Raw genomic sequence first — 21,132 nt, 5'->3', positions numbered from 1 at the left:
TCCATGGCATCAATGGAAAAATCCAAGGAGAACGGAGAGGAAGAAGGCCGATGTTCATCATGGATGGCTTTGAAGGAGGGAGGAGGGGATCTATAGGGTGGAGAGGAGGCCGAATCCTTCCTGGATTCGTCTTCCTCTTCGATGGGCTCACATGGAAGAAGACTTCCAGTGGGAGTCTTTAACATTCTTTTTTTTTTGTTTTGTTTTTTCTTTTTTCTTGTTTTCTTTTTTATGCCCTAAGATTCATGTAAGGAGATGTGATTTTAGGGCTGAATATCACATTCTATCTTCTTTAAAAATAGTTTCATTCTCGAAACTTGATATACCTTCATTTTCATATAAGTGAGGATACTTTGTCTTCATATTATCTTTATCATACTTTAGATTAGTTTCCGTCAATTCTAGTTTTCTTATGATGCAATTATTAAATAAAGCATCAGTGAGAATAACTTTTCTTAAGTGAAGGGATCACATATAATAATTTATTCAATTCTTTGAATATGTAGTTAAACTTAGAAGACACAAAAGAATAAAAAAAAAATTGTAATCAAACAACATATGGGCATCTATGAGTTGACTAAAATCGTACTTGTAATGACTTGATCATCTATTTTGACATCCTATTTAATCAAAGCAAATATTTGTGTATTCTCTTTTTGATTCTAATTAATGAGTTTGGCAGACTTAGAGTCATTCTTTTTATTAAGACAATTCCATGCCAAATATCCCTTCTTGCCGCACTCAAAGCACATTCTAAATTTCTTATAGCAGGGCCCACTATGATTTCTACTACGGTATGCACAAGTCTCGATTCTTCTTTTCTTATTAGAGTGATTCTCTAAGTTGTCATGCTGGTCATTTCGAGTCCCAATTGGTCTAGACCTGTTCCTTTTTTTTTTTCTTATTCTAATTTTTTAATATCTGATTCAACTTTCAAAGCTCATTCTAGTATATCGTTATAGTTGTTAAAAAGATGAGAAGATAAATGAGACCAAATTTTATATTCTAAACTATGCTCAAATCTATTTGCTTTGCTTCTTTCAGACTTTATAAGCTGGGGGCAAAATCGACCTAACTCATTGAATATATTTGTATACTCCAGTATCGTTATATCATCTTTTTATCTTAAATCTAAGAACTCATTTTCTTTCACTAATCTCATCAATTTAGGAAAATGCCGATTATAAAATCTCTTTTTGAACTCCTCCCTTGTCAATTGATTATCATTATTTTCATATGCAGCCTTTATTGCAACCCACTAAAACTAAATATTTTCTTTTAGTATAGGAATGGCTAGCTTAATCTTCACATCCTCAAGATACTGTAGTACATCAAATATCTTTTTTATTTTTTGAATTCATGTCCTTGCAGCCAGAGGATCAGGTCCACTCTCAAATAGTGGTAAATTAAGCCTTCTAAACCTCTCATAATATGACTCTAAAGATGGTGCAAGTTGAGGAGCGACTTGTGTTTGCTGTTGTTGAATAAGCTAGGCCACTACTTGGCATACTCTAGCAATGTCTACCTGAGTGGCTGGTGCATTAGGGGCTTGCTCAATCGATTGACTGATATTTTCTCCTGTAATCCTTCTTGCTCCTCTCTTTCTATTGGCAGGATTCATCGAGACTTCATTTTCTCTGTTGCTCATTGTCACCTAGATAAAAAAAATACTAGCATTAATTAACTTCGTTAACTAAGCAACAAAAACTCCAAGAAAAACTTGTCTATTCTTATTTAATTAAACATGATCTAGGTAAATGAGATCTATCAATCCATTGTTAGACTTTAAGTCTATCCATGATCAAACCTATTACTCTGATACAATTTCTGTCATATCCAAAATTCGGGACATAATATGGTCATGCTATCGAGAGGTGCAGCTCTTTATAATATGAAGTCAAACAATCATAATCAGCTGAAATCCATCATAAATAAGACATAATAAAAGATTTAATTTTATTATTCATCAAATTAATAAAGCAAGATTGGTTCAGAGCATCTAAATCTAAAACCAAATGCCAACCTATATCTCATACTTTGTAAATAGTTAAGTACAAATCTATGGTCATCCAATAATCTAAGATTCAGGTGCAAAATCTCCAAGCTTGCTATGCAAATCCCCAAGTCTTGATTCTTTATCGGTCTTAACCTTATTCTCTTGTAAGAAGAAAAATAAAAAAAATATGAGCTACACTAGCTCAGTAAGTAAACCTTACACTATCTTATCCAAATTAAGCATAAGTTTATACATGCATCAGTAAATCATTTAGAGAAGATGATTATCATAGAACATAAATTTTTTATAATAAAAATATATCATAAATCAATAATGCTTTTGCATATGTATAAATCATGCAATTTTCATAAACATAGTTTCTAATATTATTTTACTTTCAATCATAAATTATAAATCATGTTTACTTTATCAATAGAGTCATAAATTATTTATCCTTTTATCATATCATATTTTTTAATAATTCTCTCAGACTAGATGCTAAGGTCACTATTATACCCATGATAGGGCCTTAATCATGTACCAACTATTATTATCCATTGGCAGGATTGTATATCAACTACTATTACCTATTGACAGAGATCGTATGCCAATTACTATTATCCACTAGTAAGGTCATATGTCAATTACTATTATCCACTAGCAGGGTCATATGTCAATTACTATTACCTATTGGCAGAGTCGTACATAGCTATCTGAGAGTCTTTTTTTATATTTCTTAAAATAAATATTCTTAAATCATATTTTATCAAATCATATTCTCTTAAATCATGCATAAATAAGATATTAGATAATTTTATAAAGTTCAAAATCCATAAATAATCTTTAACAGTAAAATAATCATAAAATCATTCTTTTTATAACAAGGCATACATTTCATAAATATGGAGTTCATATTTCACAAAAAAATTTATTCATATTAAAATATTCATAAATCATTATTTTATGATAAATCATAAATTTCACAATGCATATGTTCCATCCTTATTTTATAAAAATATAGAATAATTTTTTTTCATGATAAAATAGTCAATAATTTCAAAAGTAAGTAAGAGGTGTTAGAATTACTTATCTTTTTCATCCTAGCCCTTCAAGCTTTGATTGATGAATTCATCAAACCTATTTTATATATTAAAAGCTTCATTAATTTTTATTTATTAATTCAATCATAAAGAAAGAAGATTGTAGATCGGGTGGTCAATTCGATAAGCAGTTCGGATGTTGGGATAATTCAGGATTTTCTAGACAAGGATCAAATCTAGATGACTCAATCAAGAAATCATGAAGTATGGATTGAAATTAAGGCTAAGATCAATCAACATGATTCATCAATAGAGAATTTTAAAGATATTTGACATGGTTGGGATGGGGTTTGACATCTTGTACGGATATCGAAGTGATGCTGGGCTTGTTTAGAAAAATAATTTTGTGTTTATATTGGGGTCCATGGATCAAGTAGAGAGAGACAGATGGTGTAGAGAGAAAAATCCTATAGAAGAGAGAGAGACAAGAGAGAGATCCCTTCTCTCTCTTTCCTTTTTCTTTTCTTTCCCTTCCTTTTCTCATCTTCTTCTTTTTTTTTCTTTTTCTTTTTCTTAGGCGAGCAGAGGAGGGATATGGGTGGTGGTTCCTGGCCAAAAGATCAGTAGTAGGTCGTGATAGCAAGTAGCTGATGGTGGTAGAGCAAAGGAGGGCTAGTGGCAAGCAGTCGGCTCATAAAAGAAAATCATAAAACTTTGGAAAAACAAAGGACCATCCTTTTCTTTGAATTTTCTTCAGTCATTGGCTGCACATCAGTGGCCATGACCTTTAGAGAAGATAGGCAAGAAGGTGGGGTTTCAGACCTAGTGGTGAGGCACTGCAAATGATGGTGCCTGTGGTCGAAAAAGGGAGAACAATTTTTGGTCAAACAGGGGAAAAATAGGATTCTTGCTTTTTGTAGATTTTCCAGCAAACCCAACGATCGGTGGGGGTGTACGATACCATGAAAAAAGGAAAAAGAAGAGAGGAAGGAGGGCCAGGGCTTACCTCAAGCTCCAGTGAGGTCTTCGACGAAGATTTAAGGCAAACATGATGAGAGCGTCCATGGCTTCAATGGAAGAATCTAAGGAGAACAGAGATGGAGAAGGCTGGTGTTCATCATGGACGTGTTTGAAGAAGGGAGAAGCAGACTTATAGGGTGGAGAGGAGGCCGAATCCTTCCCAGATTCGCCTTCCTCTTCGATGGACTCGCATGGAAGAAGACTCCCAACGGGAGTCTTCAACATTCCATTTTTTTTATTTTGTTTCTTCTTTTTTTGTTTTCTTTTTCATGCCCTAAGATTCATGCAAAGAGATGGGATTTTAGGGCTGGATATCATTGTTAATTTACTACTGCATAATTAAATTAATATGGTATATGATTAATTTTTCACCCCACATAATTAAATTAACATGATGCATAGTTAATTTTTCTGCACACAATTAAATTAACAAGATACGCAGTTAAATTAATAATGTATATAGTTAAATAAATATGGTATGTAGCTAATTTTTATTTTATACAATTAATAGTATACAGTTAAATTGGCACTATATACAGTTAAATTAATATGATACACAATTAAATTAACACTGCACACAGCTAAGTAAATATGGTACACAGCTAATTTACTATTGTACACAGTATATATATATGGTACATAGTTACATTATCATTACACATAGTTAAATTGATATAGTATACTGTTAAATAAATATAGTACATGGTTAATTTACAATTACACATAGTTAAATAAATATGGTACATAATTAATTTGCTATTATATATAGTTATATCTATATGATACACAGTTAAATTAATAAAGTACATAGTTAATTTACCACTGTATACCATTAAATTAATATAGTACGTAGTTAATTTGCCATTATATATAGTTAAATTCATATGGTGCATAGTAATTTGTCACTGTATCCTTGAGCAGCTCCTTGATGTACCCCTCCGATTCCTTCAGCACCATCACCTTAGATATGTAGTCTTATCAATGATGGGATCCTTTCCGACCATTTTCTCTAAGTCCTCCGTTGATTGGGATACATCAAGAATGTCATCCACCACTTGGAATAGTAATCCTTGAATAGCATCTTTCAACTTCCCCAAAAGATCACACCTTTCCACATGATGTTGCCGTGACAGTGGTGGCACCGCACAGCCTCAGTCGCCAAGGACAAGCACAACCTCTACATCTTCTGCATCATCGGTGGCTGCCACCACCATACCCTTGTCAGTCTCAAAGGCCTCCAAAGTGCCACTCTATAGGAGGTGGTGATCCACTCGATAAGCCATGACAAGCAGTCCATCAACTATAAGAACACTGGCCTCATCCTCGCCTGGGCCCACACCTCACCATCCCTCCTAGACCCCCTGATGTGGGCCCTCGCTCTCCGTGCAAGCTGCATCAGCTCCTAGCCCGTTGCCCTCAAGGCTTTCATACTTGCCCATGGCGTCCTCCTCTACTCCAATGAATTCCCCCTACCTTCTGCCTTGGTTGCCTCCCTTTTGAGCTCTCCAACTTTTGAGACCTCTCCTCCCTCCCCTCCCAAGCCTTCACCTTCTCCGCTTTCGTCCACACCTACTTCCACTTCCTCAACCTCTACTCCTGCCTCCCATCATATGAAATAAGGGACCACGATAGGAGCTCCGAAGACTCTGACTATGACCTCTAGTAGCTCGAGAGGCTCCAAGCCCTCCTCCACATCTTGATGCAAATCTGCCTCTATGCCGGTGGCGTGGAGGTGGGCCTCATCCTCAAAGCCATGCATTATGTCTCGATCAAGATCTTTGAAATTTATAGCGGGATCTGCAACAGCATTGCATGCTTTCTTGTGGGGCTTCTTAGACCGTCCGTGTTGGGGAAGGGCGGTGAGGAGTAGGAGCGATGCGACGGTGGCAGGGGGCGGTTGGGATGAGGATTTGGAGGAGGATAGTGAAGCAAAGCTCCCAACTTTTGGCCTATGTCGAGAGGGAGAGCCCGTATGGGAGGGGGAGAAGAAATACGGAGGGTATTCTTGTCCTTCAGGGACTAAAAGCTACAAGGGTATTTACTCGGGGATCGGTTCCTATAAAATTGATCCACAAAGATTAAAAGTTAAAGCGTGGCCAACATATGGACTGGTCATTAATTTCCCCTACTTTAAAATCTTAAAAAAATAGATGGTCAAAGACACATACAACAAGATTTATATATGTTGAGATATAGGCAGTTGCGCTCTATACTACATAGAAGTATCAGACTTGAGTGGAATATTTGTAAAATAGTGGCTATAGCTTATTTGTCATTATTTTCAGCTCTTTGATGTTTCTGTTCAATGGCATGGTCCTACAGTCTCATTTTTAAAAAATATGTTAAAGATAAATCGAGTGTTTTTGGGATCTAAAGTGTTTGTACATGCATGCGAAACACATGTATCTAACACATACGAAAGAAATATTACTAAAGTCAATTGGCTGGAAATGTAGTTGGACATATAAGAAAGTTCACCCATTTTTCACTTAGTGGAGTCGCTTGGCCTTGCATAACAATTTCTTCTATGTCATATTTAAGATAATCAATAAAGGATTGATAATATGGAAGTTAGCAAGTAGCTCTCATATGATCCAAAGAAGAGTTATAATTTATAAATCATCGATACCTATTGAAGTACCACTTTTAGCACTTTGACATTATCCAATGGTACCACATATGATCCACAGTGAGAATGCAATCATAATCTGAATGTAATTTATCAAGAAACCACCTATAACTCTGTTGGAGTTTATCTCTGTATGCTGAATGAATGTGAGTTCATGATATGTGACTTGATAACAGTGTCATTGTAGTGTGCGATGATATGTGAGTAGGCCATGGACAAAGAATATTGGGGTATGGTCAAGGACTTTGAGGGGCCACGGCCATGTGTTGTGATGTGCGAATCAGAAAAGAGGACATCTGCTATGCCATATGAACGGTCCATAGTTGTAGTTCAGGTACTTGGTGCTTGGTGGATATTATGAATAAATGATCGACATTATCAGGTAATTCTTCCAAATAAACAAATTCTAGCGAACTAGTGCATTGGTTCCCCATAAAAGATTGTGCACGGTCATGCATGAGGTCATGCATCTTGAACATTGTTATGTTCGGATAGGTAATAACTTCTAACTTGCTAAAGATCCTGAAAGAATGATCGCCAGGCCAGTTCATCAGAAATAGATTGGCTATCAATAGTTGGATCAATATATCCTTCCGTTGGTATGCTTCAAGCTCCCTAAGATCTTTACATCTAATGGCACTTCCCAACATTTTAAAAATCTCCTAGCCAAATTTAATCTGCTCTAGATTGATGCAAGCTATAAGGCCTGACATTAACTATCAAATCACCAAATAAATTAAATTACTTTAAAAATTTAAGGGCACAAAAACTAAATGAATCCAAGGAATACCTAATAGTCATGCCATGTCCAGGAGTCCAGTAGTGTCAATGCTTCTAGAAACATGAAAATTGGACTGTTCCAATTAATATACGCTAGCTCAATTTTTTCTTGAGACCTATTTGTGGGTGATGTTGGAGACTTAGTTAACATCTATTAAGTCAAACTGATAAGAGACTAAATTCTATGTCACAAAATATTGTAAATTCCTTGTTGCCAGGGAGGTACATACGTGAGCTTGAACATTAGTTGATCCCCTCTAAAGCAAGGTATATAAGTTGATCAACATCACTCTAAATGAACCATATGAAGGAGACGTGTTGATGAAATTGAGAACAATAGTAAAGAAATTGCTTAATTTCATATATATAGCAATGTGCTTAAACCAAAGTTCGCAATCTCATTGGACCCCTTAGCAATACCATCTCGATACACTATCAGTACCCTCGTATGTGGGTAGGTTTGACATATTGATACCTTGTATGCCATCATACCACATACTGGCTCAGTATTGGTATGGTATAGTACATCAGGTTCTCACTGAAATGCACTGATACAGCATACCATGGTTCAAATCATAGGGCTTATTTTTCTAAACAAAACCCTACAAGTTATTTTCATGCAATCTAGATCAAACCCCAATTAGAAAAGCTATTCTCAACATTTGTTAGTCAAGAATTAAGTCATATCCTTATATGGTTCTTGGATGGGAGAGAAGATCTTGAGGTAATAAGCAACTATCATGGGAACATTTTGTAAAAAGCTGCTCTTATGTTGTTCGACCTTAGCATTGCAAATTTTTCTGATTTTGTGGTCCTATTTGCAATTAACATTTGCATCCTTAGGAAGTAGTTCAACTAAATCTCGGATATTCATTGAGCCAAGTGGTGCAATGCACCAAGCTGTAACATTAATAACCTGCCAAGGCTTAGTTTGTTGCATAAAATAGTTGATAAAACTTACATTTATTGAGTCAATAAAGAAAAAGCTGTTGCACTCTTCATCAAGTATATCACAATGATTACAGGACCCAACTATATAAGTTTGAACATCCAAACAAGAATAGAAATGAAGAAGTGCAATGACTCAATTTAAATAGAAAAAATTATCTATAGGTCCCTAGATTGACCTAAACTTATTTTTAAGTCCCTGGACTTTTCAGGTGGAATAAAACCTCCTTGAACTACTTAAGGAGTTATTTTTAGATCTCTGTCATCCAATTATATAACCGAAAAATAAAACGATGTAACCAGATAAGACAACGATATAACCAAGGCATATATTTGTATAACCTGAACATAAATCTACGTAACCAATTATTGAAACTAAGTAATTAGAGAACTGTGTAACTTGTATAATCCGAACATAAACCTGTGTAACCTGAACATAAATCTGTAGACGGCAGGGACCTAAAAATAACTCTTTAAGCAGTTTGAGGTTTTATTCCACCTAAAATATCTAAGGACTTAAAAGTAAGTTCAGATCAATCTAGAGACCTATAGATAATTTTTTCTTTTAAATATATGTTATGAAAAGGTGACAAGGACAAGAGATTTATTTCCTTTATAAAAGATATCTTGACCCCAAGAAAACAAGGCAGCTAGCAAAAGAAAACCTGAAACCTCTTATCACAGCATTGGTTCTACCTATAAGATGGCGCATCAACTTTCTTATTATCTACTTCTTAATAAAGAGCACCAGAATTACTAGTCGAGCGGTTGCCTTTCTGAGATGGTTTTCTCATCGGCCAGCTACATAACTCTTCCCTGTCTGTAGTTCTGTCTCTCACAGCAGAGTAGTGCCCTGTTCTTCTAAGATCTCTATAACTCTTCCTTGCCGTGTGAATCACGTGTAAGAGCTCTAGACCACTTGGTTTCTGTCACGCCCCAAATCCGGGACATAACACAGCCATGCTACCGAGGGATGGAGCCCACGATAACACGAAGCCAATCCATCATAATCACCTAATATCTATCAAATAAAAAGATTCAATTCTATTATTCATCAAATAATCGAACCAATATTGGTTCAGAGCATCTAAATCCAAAAGCAAGTACTAACCCGAATCTCAACATTCATAAATAACTACAAATTCATGATTATAAAATAAATTAAACTTCTGCTGTCAAATTTTCAAGCTTGCTATGCCGATCTTCAAGCTTGGATTCCTTTTGCCGATCCTAACCTTATTTCTCTGTTTAAACAAAAAGAAAATAAAAAAAATATGAGCTACACTAGACCAGTAAGTAGAACTTGCGCTTCCTTATGGGATCAAACATAAGTTTTTCATGATAATGCAATATTTAGAAAATAGTAGGTAATACAAAATAAAGTATTTCATAGAACATATAACAAAACAAGTTATAAACTCATCATGCATGCATAAATCATGTATATTTCACAATCATGAATCGTAAATCATTTTCATCATGTATTCATGTCATGTTTCAAAACATTGCTCACAGATATTCGTGCTAAGATCACTATTATACCCGTGATAGGGCCATGTTTCTTAATCGACAGAGTTCTTAATTCATGTGCCAACTTTATACCCGCTGGCAGGGCCATATTTCATGTGGATGCTAGCTCCGGATGTCGACCTTCCCGAAGGGATTCATTCATAGCCATCGAGAGCCTTTGAAATCATTATATCTTTTTCTTAAAGCATACATATACATAGATGAAAAAACAATAAAATTCATGCTTCATCATCATGCTATTTTCATAAAACATATTCATGAAATCAATGCTCATAATAAAACATGCTTTTTCATATCACATATGCCGATCCTTATTTTATGAAAAATTATGATTTCATCAATAGCAATTCTTTGCATAAAAACATGATCATTTAAAAATAAATAAGGAGCATAAGATCCACTTACCTCGTTCATCTTAGATCTTCAGACTTCATTAGAAGAATCAGTTAATTCTATTTAAAATATCAAATCATCATCAATTTCTATTCCATGAATATAATAAGATTAAATCATAAGGAAAGAGGACTGTTGACCGGATGTGTCGGACCATCCAGATACCAGGGCAATTTAGGATCTTTTATCTGAGAGTCAGATTCAAGTGACTTGATCAAGAAATCGTGAGGCACAGATCGAATTAAAATCAAGATCAATCAATAGGGTTCTTTAATAATGAATTTGAAAGATCTTTGATACGATCAAATGAGGTTGACATACAGCACGGATATCAAAGCAATTTCGGATCATCTTGTTAGAGTCAATATGAACCCCTAAAAGATGAAGGCATGACTCGATACAGGATCCATAGACCTTTTTTAGAGAGAGAAAGTCAGTCATGAGAGAGAAAGTAGAGAGAGAAAGTGGAGAGAGAATCTTCGTATCCTTCAAAAGTGACAATCATGATTGAGATCATCAGAGGTTATATCAGGATGACTTAATATGGATTAACCATGATCGATGTTATCAATTTCGAAGAAGGATCGAATCAGGATCTAATCTACTGCACGAATTTCGGTGCAGTCTCAGATCATCATATTTTCATTTCAAGTTTATCCTAGGGTCTGTAATGCAATCAGAGAGAGAATGACCCTAGAGAGACAAAATCCATAAAAAGAGATAAAAGGTCTAGAGAGAGAAAATAGGAAGAAAATCTAGAGAGAGAAAATGGAGAGAGAAGGTAGAGAGAGAAAGTTCAATTCTAGAGAGAGAAAGACTTAAGAGAGAGATGAAAAAAACTTTCTCTCACATGTATTTTTTATTATTATATTTTTCTTTTCTTTTTTTTTTCTTTTTCTTTTTCTTTTTCTTTTTCTTTTTAGAGAGAGACAATAGAGAGAGAGAAAGAGAGAGAAAGAGGGAAGAGAAGAAATTTTTCTCTTTTCATATTATTATTTTTTTTCTATTTTATTATTTTTTTTATTTTGTATTTTCTTTTCTTTTCTTTTTCTTTTTCCTTTTTCTTTTCTTTTTCTTTTTCTTTTCCCTCCCGTGGCCTTCTTTGGCCGGAACAGGGGACCTAGAGGTCCCCGTTCCTTAAACCGGCCGTTCAAGGCCGCACCTTGCCCGGTGGTGGCCGGCGGCAAGGGACAACTCCCCTCGAATTTGGAAGGCCATAGCCGGCGATCGGTGTTAGCCGTCGGTGCCAGAAAATCAAGGAAAGGAACCAGTGAGAACAGAGGTTTTCTTTTCCAACAAATCTGGCGACACCCGTCGCCGGCCATCGTGCCCACAGGCACGGGGAAGAAGGGGAAGAAGAGGGGAAGAGGAAGGAGATCTTACCACAACCTCCGATGACCCCCACCGGTATGAAATCGCGGCGAGCACAGGTCGAAGCGCCGCGGCTGCAATCGAGAAAATCGGAGAAAAACTCCGGCGATCGTCGGTGGCTGATGGCTCTACACTTAGAGGGGAGGAGGCGGATTCTTATAGAGCTCGTCCTAAGGTCTTTTAATGGTCCTAGGACTCCGATTTTTGATCGAAAACGGGGAAGAGGAAGACTCCGATCGGGAGTCTTCCTGCTCTATTTTTTTTTTTTTTGGTTTACTGGGCTTAGTGGGCCGGGTTTTCACATTCTACCCCCCTTAAAAAAAAATTTCGTCCTCAAAATTTAACATACCTTCATTTTCAAATAAGTGTGGATATCTCGTCTTCATATCATCTTCAAGCTCCCAAGTGGCCTCTTTCTCTTCATGATTACTCCAATGAATCTTTACATACGGAAAGATATGCCGTCTTAGAACTTGCTCTTTTCGATCAATAATTCGGAGGGAAAATTTTTTTTTTTTTCTAGCATCCATTTATTATCAGTAAAATCCTTCCTTATTTTCAACTAACGTATTTCATAATATCTTTTGATTTAAAGGATTAATATTTCTAATCAATTCAGACCATCACGCTTTTGCTGCGCACTCTGATCTCAACTTACCAAATTATCTAAGTTTATCTAAAATAAAAATATCTTTGTATATTAGATCAACCAAAGATAGATTCAACTTTCAGATTTCATATATAATTTAGGATAAAATTTAAGATTTCCTTGTCATTACTATCTCTTAGGCATAACTCATCAAAATTAAATCTTCATCCACCTTCTATATTTGAACTTATTACATAAGTTTCACTACTCCTCGAGAATCCAATATGTCTAGAATTAATTTGAGTTAACCTTCGATTTACTTTACAATCATTTAGACAACTTCCAAACCAACTTTTCTTTGCAAAGAAATCAAAATCAGCAAAGTTATCATGTTCTTTATCCATATAGATTTAGCATTCCAATATCATCAAATATACCTAACATAAAATATCAGTACCTCCCACTTCATTCTAGGGTCAGCACTTCTCGTACTCAGGTCAACCTTGCTAATTGAAATCTAAGATATAACTCGTCAATTCTATTATAGACATCATATGCCATTTATACATAAATTTCATCATAATACCTATTGATTCGAAATCAAATTATTGAATCCTTTCTTTTATATCTATCATGTTCCTCATGATCTTAGCCTCAAGTTCAAATATCATTAAAGTCACAATCTCGAATAATGATAATCTTAAGCTCAAATACCACTTAAGTCATATTCTCTAGTGATCATAATCTAAACTTTATATCATTCTATCACGTCCTTAATGATCATAATCTTAAGCTCTGATGTTATCCATTATACTCTACTCGGTCACATCCTATTGATCATACATAAAATTTTGATATCACTTTATAATCTCAATGATCTTAAACCTAAGCTCTGATATTATTCTATCATATCCTAATCATTTATATCATTTATATCATAATCCCCTATGATTATAACCTAAGCTCTGATACCATAAAATGTCACGCTCCAAATCCGGGACATAACACGGCCATGCTACCGAGGGATGGAGCCCACGATAACACGAAGCCAATCCATCATAATCACCTAATATCTGTCAAATAAAAAGATTCAATTCTATTATTCATCAAATAATTGAACCAATATTGATTTAGAGCATCTAAATCCAAAAGCAAGTACTAACCCGAATCTCAACATTCATAAATAACTACAAATTCATGATTATAAAATAAATTAAACTTCTGCTGTCAAATTTTCAAGCTTGTTATGTCGATCTTCAAGCTTGGATTCCTTTTGCCGATCCTAACCTTATTTCTCTGTTTAAACAAAAAGAAAACAAAAAGAATATGAGCTACACTAGCCCAGTAAGTAGAACTTACGCTTTCTTATGGGATCAAATATAAATTTTTCATGATAATGTAATATTTAGAAAATAGCAGGTAATACAAAATAAAGCATTTCATAGAACATATAACAAAACAAGTTATAAACTCATCATGCATGCATAAATCATGTATATTTCACAATCATGAATCGTAAATCATTTTCATCATGTATTCATGTCATGTTTCAAAACATTGCTCACAGATATTCGTGCTAAGGTCACTATTATACCCATGACAGGGCCATGTTTCTTAATCGACATAGTTCTTAATTCATGTGCCAACTTTATATCCGCTGGTAGGGCCATGTTTCGTGTGGATGCTAGCTCCGGATGTCGACCTTCCCAAAGGGATTCATTCATAGCCATCGAGAGCCTTTGAAATCATTATATCTTTTTCTTAAAGCATACATATACATAGATGAAAAAATAATAAAATTCATGCTTCATAATCATGCTATTTTCATAAAACATATTCATGAAATCAATGCTCATAATAAAACATGCTTTTTCATATCACATATGCCGATCCTTATTTTATGAAAAATTATGATTTCATCAATAGCAATTCTTTGCATAAAAATATTATCATTTAAAAATAAATAAGGAGCATAAGATTCACTTACCTCGTTCATCTTAGATCTTCAGACTTCGTTAGAAGAATCAGTTAATCCTATTTAAAATATCAAATCATCGTCAATTTCTATTCCATGAATATAATAAGATTAAATCATAAAGAAAGAGGACTATTGACCGGATGTGTCGGACCATCCAGATACCAGGGCAATTTAGGATCTTTTATCTGAGAGTCAGATTCAAGTGACTTGATCAAGAAATCGTGAGGCACAGATCGAATTAAAGTCAAGATCAATCAATAGGGTTCTTTAATAATGAATTTGAAAGATCTTTGATACGATCAAATGAGGTTGACATACAGCACGGATATCAAAGCAATTTCGGATCATCTTGTTAGAGTCAATATGAACCCCTAAAAGATGAAGGCATGTCTCGATACAGGATCCATAGACCTTTTTTAGAGAGAGAAAGTCAGTCATTAGAGAGAAAGTAGAGAGAGAAAGTGGAGAGAGAATCTTCGTATCCTTCAAAAGTGACAATCATGATTGAGATCATCAGAGGTTATATCAGGATGACTTAATATGGATTAACCATGATCGATGTTATCAATTTCGAAGAAGGATCGAATCAGGATCTAATCTACTGCACGAATTTCGGTGCAGTCTCAGATCATCATATTTTCATTTCAAGTTTATCCTAGGGTCTGTAATGCAATCAGAGAGAGAATGACCCTAGAGAGACAAAATCCATAAAAAGAGATAAAAGGTCTAGAGAGAGAAAATAGGAAGAAAATCTAGAGAGAGAAAATGGAGAGAGAAGGTAGAGAGAGAAAGTTCAATTCTAGAGAGAGAAAGACTTAAGAGAGAGATGAAAAAAACTTTCTCTCACATGTATTTTTTATTATTATATTTTTCTTTTCTTTTTTTTTCTTTTTCTTTTTCTTTTTTTTTCTTTTTAGAGAGAGACAATAGAGAGAGAGAAAGAGAGAGAAAGAGGGAAGAGAAGAAATTTTTCTCTTTTCTTATTATTATTTTTTTTTTATTTTATTATTTTTCTATTTTGCATTTTCTTTTCTTTTCTTTTTCTTTTTCTTTTTTCTTTTCTTTTTCTTTTTCCTTTTTCTTTTCTTTTTCTTTTTCTTTTCCCTCCCGTGGCCTTCTTTGGCCGGAACAGGGGACCTAGAGGTCCCCGTTCCTTAAACCGGCCGTTCAAGACCGCACCTTGCCCAGCGGTGGCCGGCGGCAAGGGACAACTCCCCTCGAATTCGGAAGGCCATAGCCGGCGATCGGTGTTAGCCGTCGGTGCCGGAAAATCAAGGAAAGGAACCGGTGAAAACAGAGGTTTTCTTTTCCAACAAATCCGGTGACACCCGTCGCCGGCCATCGTGCCCACAGGCACGGGGAAGAAGGGGAAGAAGAGGGGAAGAGGAAGGAGGTCTTACCACAACCTCCGATGACCCCCACCGACATGAAATCGTGGCGAGCACAGGTCGAAGCGTCGCGGCTGCAATCGAAAAAATCGGAGAAAAACTCCGGCGATCGTCGGTGGCTGATAGCTCTACACTTAGAGGGGAGGAGGGAGATTCTTATAGAGCTCGTCCTAGGGTCTTTTAATGGCCCTAGTACTCCGATTTTTGATCGGAAACGGGGAAGAGGAAGACTCCGATCGGGAGTCTTTCTGCTCTTTTTTTTTTTTTTTGGTTTACTGGGCTTAGTGGGCCGGGTTTTCACAGTTTCTTTCTAACAAACCGTTGGTGTTACATTAATTGTTCTTGGAAAAAAAAATTTACGGTTGAGCTTGAGCATCCAAGGGACAGCTAACCAGATCCAAATTTGACCGTTGGATTTCCCAAAATGTTATCTTATCCTGATTCGAATTACAAATCCCAAATCGAACCCAACAACCCGTAATTGGAACTCCGATCGGGTTCAGGAAACCCATAAAATTTGACCGTTGACTCCCACTGCTACGAAATCGGATAGAAAACAACAATACATTCAAAAATCCGATAGAAAAGAGAGTCTCTGACCCTTGGCTCCTGATTCTTCCAAACAGAGAGGTTCTCAGAGCAATTCAGAGGGAAGAAAACAAGAAACAGAGAGCGACACAAGGAAGATAGAAGAGAGTGATCTCTGAGATTTCGGAGAGGAGAAAAGAAGAAAGAGAGACAGAGGGAGAGATGGCAAATCCTGAGACTCACCATCTTGGTGATACCGTCATCCAGCTTCAAGCCCGTGGAGTTCAGCAAGCCCGACCTCTGGTGGTCGTCCATCTTCGTGTCACCGAGTTCGACGACCTGTCCATCACTCCGGAGATCATCTCCCGTCGCTTCCATCTGGGCCAACTCTCGTTGCCCCGAGCTGTGCCGAGGATCATCTCGTTCGTGGCATCCAACCTCGATGCCGAGATTCGGCGACTCTGCGAGCATCACCTGCTGCGCTTTGCTTCGCAATCCGCAGTAGAGTTGGCGGCCGGATCGTCGCTCGAGCTGCTTGTCGACATCGGCACGTTCTTAGCACCCGGCTGCGCTGCCCCAGACACCGAACTGATCTACGAGTGGATGCTTCATATGCCTCTGCAGGAGCAGGAGATGGTCTTCGTGCAGGATTACAACCTACAAGAAAACGGTGGATTTGGCGGCGTGCCGGCGAGCAAATCTTTCATCGAGAGCCTGGGGCGGTCGCCGTATGGTCAAGGAGAGGGCGTTCGGGAGAAGCAGTGCGTGATATGCCTGGAGGACTTCGTTGCCGGAGCGGAAGTTAGTACGATCCCGTGCTCCCACTCCTTCCACAGCCGGTGCATCACCCAGTGGCTGGAAAAAAGCCATCTTTGCCCCATCTGCAGATACCACATGCCCACTGCCAACTCCAATCCACAGGGCCAGCATAACATGTAGTTTCTTTTTTTCTTGTGTATTTGATTTCTTTATCTTTCTACCTGGTTGTATATATGAACATTATTTATACAAGATTTACCAAGAAAACAATATGCCCCATAGCAGGTGTTATAGGGTAGTACAGCAGACCATGCCTAGGATATACAGTGTCATGGGGTCATGATTGGTGGATGTGTTTACTTAAAAAAACTAGTCTCTCTAAGTGTTATGAATATTTATATGGTGTACCTGCAACCAAGATTTGCTGTATCGGTATGTAGCCACAATCGGGTATATAATGCCTACTAGGATTGAAGTCATACAAGATTGGTACATTGAACCTACCACGTACTAGGTGTATTGACACTATACTATATGGTATTGGTATGGGATTTGGTACCATGACGGCGAACCTTACTTATAACATTAATACTTAAATCTAAATTTTTGAAGTCAAGCATCAGTATGATTTGAAGTACCATGGCCAGATGATTGATTTCTAAAAATTAATTAGAAAAATGAAAGAAGATGTCAAGAGGGAATAATTACTGAGCCGGTGTATATTTGTCGCAGCATGAATTGCTTTCCATTTTGAATATCCCAGCTAAGTCTCATGATGGGGCAAAGGACTGCTCTACAGTTCCAGTATGCATCTACATATAAATTTGTCATAGATCTTCTCTTGATAATATAACAATGCTTATTCTCGAGTAGCAATCCAAAATGGTCAGTGGTTTGCAGGAGAGTATACGATATTGTACCATAGCACATTATCTCTAAGCATTACCATAATTTATCTTATCAGTAGATCACAGTAGTTTCAGTTTTCAACTAGCTTTACACCTTTTTCTATTAAGAAATTTAATGGGGTTGAAAGTCCTGATGACTGAGCAAAAAGCTTATTGCTGCTACTGTCCTAGCCTGGTTTGGCTGTGATATCTATAGATCTTGAACTTGAAAATTATTGATGTGTCTTTTCTATGATATTGCACAAGTGTTCAAGAAGTGGATCAATAGATGGTGAAGTAGTCAGTGATTTCCAGCGTTGGTTATTCACAAATTTTTCCCCAAGATGCCTACATCACCAACCTTGCCCGATATTATTTGTGTTGGCCAATTGCTAGAATTGGTATGTTTTCCTCTGAACAAATCTGTGTATATGCTTCTCATTGCACAATTCTGCAATCCTTGATATATTAATTTTGGCATGGTTTGACATGGGTAAAGGACAGTGTATCATCTGTAATTGCACCATTTATAAACCATGTTTCTCAGCATTGAGTGTATCATGGTGATATACTCGATTGCATATTTTGACATGAGAAATATAGTCAGATGAATCATAAATCAACATTACTTAGGTTTGTAATTAATTTGTTTTATAGGCACTTCTGCAAACTAGTGTTTTTTTAGTGATCGCATTGGAAGTTGCACTTTCCAATTAAAAATGCTAAAATTTTTCATTTCAATGGCAAATTACATAAGCTAGTGGCACATCCACTTAGAAGGCGAACAACCATAAATAAATAAATAAGCAATCCATTTAGACAGCTTACATAAGGAACATCATTCTCATCATCTTTTTTTCTTTAATTTTCTTTTATCACCCACTTATTCTTTTTTTTTTTAACATATTACCAGGCACTCCATGCAGCTGGTCAGGTGGCAGGAACATCTGTCTCGTCCTCTCCCCTCCCATATGGGACTAATGGCTAGTCAGTGTGAAACCTTGCATGGGCATGAGGAAGAAGCTTTCAAGTTGTGTGGTTGGGGGTCATGACTTGATACCAGACAGTCCAATGCCAATTTTCCTAATAGGCAAGCAGTTGGCAATTGCGCTATAAGCCAACAAAATGATGCTGCCTCTTGAATTACCTTGTTGCAAACTTGCAATCATAATTCATCTGCTGCACCTTTGCAGGCATTTTAGGCTGTTGCACTGAATGGAGATGTGATGACTTCGATTGGCAATAGTTTAATGTGTGATCATGCAAGCAAGAGGACAGAAAACACGTCCATGAAACCTGATACCATCTGGATTCATACCTTTTCAGCTGTTATTATGTCCGGAAGGATTGATTGCCTGAGTCACACACGTAGATGTGTTTGGAATTAACTATACTCATGTTTCTCTTTCTTAATTTGGTAATCGTTCGTCTTACTTTTAGCAGCAAGTTAGTAGCTGAGAGTAGGAAGGTCGTAATCACATAATATAATTGGATGGTCAGACCTGTCAATGAGTTTCCCAAACTCAAGTTTTCCAAGCTATGAAGCAGTGTCTAGTCAACATAATCCTGGTGTTACCTCTTTCTTTATTTGTACAATGGTGTTACCTTTCAATGTTTGGTACTAGGATGTTATAACTAGCTGGATGGGCATTCCCTTTGCGATAGTCAGATATTCATATCTGGAGTGATAGCTGGGGTTGCACACTGATGGAATTATTAGTTCATAAAGCATTACTAAGTACTGGCTGGATTCATATGCAGATAACATTGTTCCTTTTTCTTAGGAATCTGACTCTTCTGGAATGGAGGCTAAATATCTGTATCAGTTTGAATCAAATTAACAGCCCACCTATTTGCAAGGTGCTGCTACAAGAATGAGATGGAATAGAGCACCAGTGGCATGTGAGTACATGGCTCTTCGTCTCTATAGTAAAATGCCAAGTGTCTTACTGATCCCTTGTCCCAAGTCATACAATTTCTCAAAGCTGATAAGATTCAGGATGAGATTTTCACACCAATACAATATGAAAACAGTTGATAAAACTTACATTTACTGAGTCAATAAAGAAAAAATTGCGACACTCTTCATCAAGTATATCACAACGATTACAGGACCCAGCTATATAAGTTTAAATATCCAAACAAGAATAGAATTGAAAAAGTGCAAGGACCCATTTTAAATATATGTTATGAAAAAGTGACAAGGATGAGATTTATTCCCTTTGCAAAGATATCTTAACCCCAACAAAACAGGGCAGCTAGCAAAAGAAAACCTGAAACCTCTTATCACTGCATTGGTTCTACCTATAAGATGGCGCATCAACTTTCTTATTATCTACTTCTTAATAAAGAGCACCGGAATTACTAGTCGAGCGGTTGTCTTTCTGAGATGGTTTTCTCATCGGCCAGCTACATAACTCTTCCCTGTCTGTAGTTCTGTCTCTCACAGCAGAGTAGTGCCCTGTTCTTCTTAGATCTCCATAACTCTTCCTTGCCGTGTGAATCACCTGTAAGAGCTCCTAGACCACTTGGTTTCTTTCTAACAAACCATATTTGACCGTTGGAGTCACATTAATTCTTCTTGGAAAAAAAATTTACGGTTGAGCTTGAGGATCCGAGGGACAGCTAACCAGATCCAAATTTGACCGTTGGATTTCCCAAAATGTCATCTTATCCTGATTGGAATTACAACTCCCAAATCGAACCCAACAACCCGTAATTAGAACTCCGATCGGGTTCAGGAAACCCATAATTAGAACCGTTAAAATTCGACCGTTGGCTCCTGCTGCTACGAAATCGGAAAGAAAACAAGAATACATTCAAAAAAACGATAGAAAAGAGAGTCTATGACCTTTGGCTCCTGATTCTGCCAAACAGAGAGGTTCTCAGAGCAATTCAGAGAGGAGAAAACAAGAAACAGAGAGCGACACAAGGAAGATAGAAGAGAGTGATCTCTGAGATTTCGGAGAGGAGAAAAGAAGAAAGAGAGACAGAGGGAGAGATGGCAAATCCTGAGACTCACCATCTTGGTGATACCGTCATCCAGCTTCAAGCCCGTGGAGTTCAGCAAGCCCGACCTCTGGTGGTCGTCCATCTTCGTGTCACCGAGTTCGACGACCTGTCCATCACTCCGGAGATCATCTCCCGTCGCTTCCATCTGGGCCAACTCTCGTTGCCCCGAGCTGTGCCGAGGATCATCTCGTTCGTGGCATCCAACCTCGATGCCGAGATTCGGCGACTCTGCGAGCATCACCTGCTGCGCTTTGCTTCGCAATCCGCAGTAGAGTTGGCGGCCG

The 21,132-nt window shown here is 37.1% G+C and overlaps 1 pseudogene; it reads left to right on the top strand.

The window, feature by feature from the left end:
• The first annotated feature begins 5,171 nt into the window (after nucleotides 1–5,171).
• On the top strand, nucleotides 5,172–16,369 carry LOC105036535 (putative clathrin assembly protein At1g25240; annotated as a pseudogene).
• Nucleotides 16,370–21,132: the final 4,763 nt, after the last annotated feature.

Source organism: Elaeis guineensis, chromosome 14 (assembly GCF_000442705.2).
Source record: "Elaeis guineensis isolate ETL-2024a chromosome 14, EG11, whole genome shotgun sequence".
Taxonomy (NCBI): domain Eukaryota; kingdom Viridiplantae; phylum Streptophyta; class Magnoliopsida; order Arecales; family Arecaceae; genus Elaeis; species Elaeis guineensis.
This window is presented reverse-complemented; position numbering and strand designations above follow the sequence as displayed.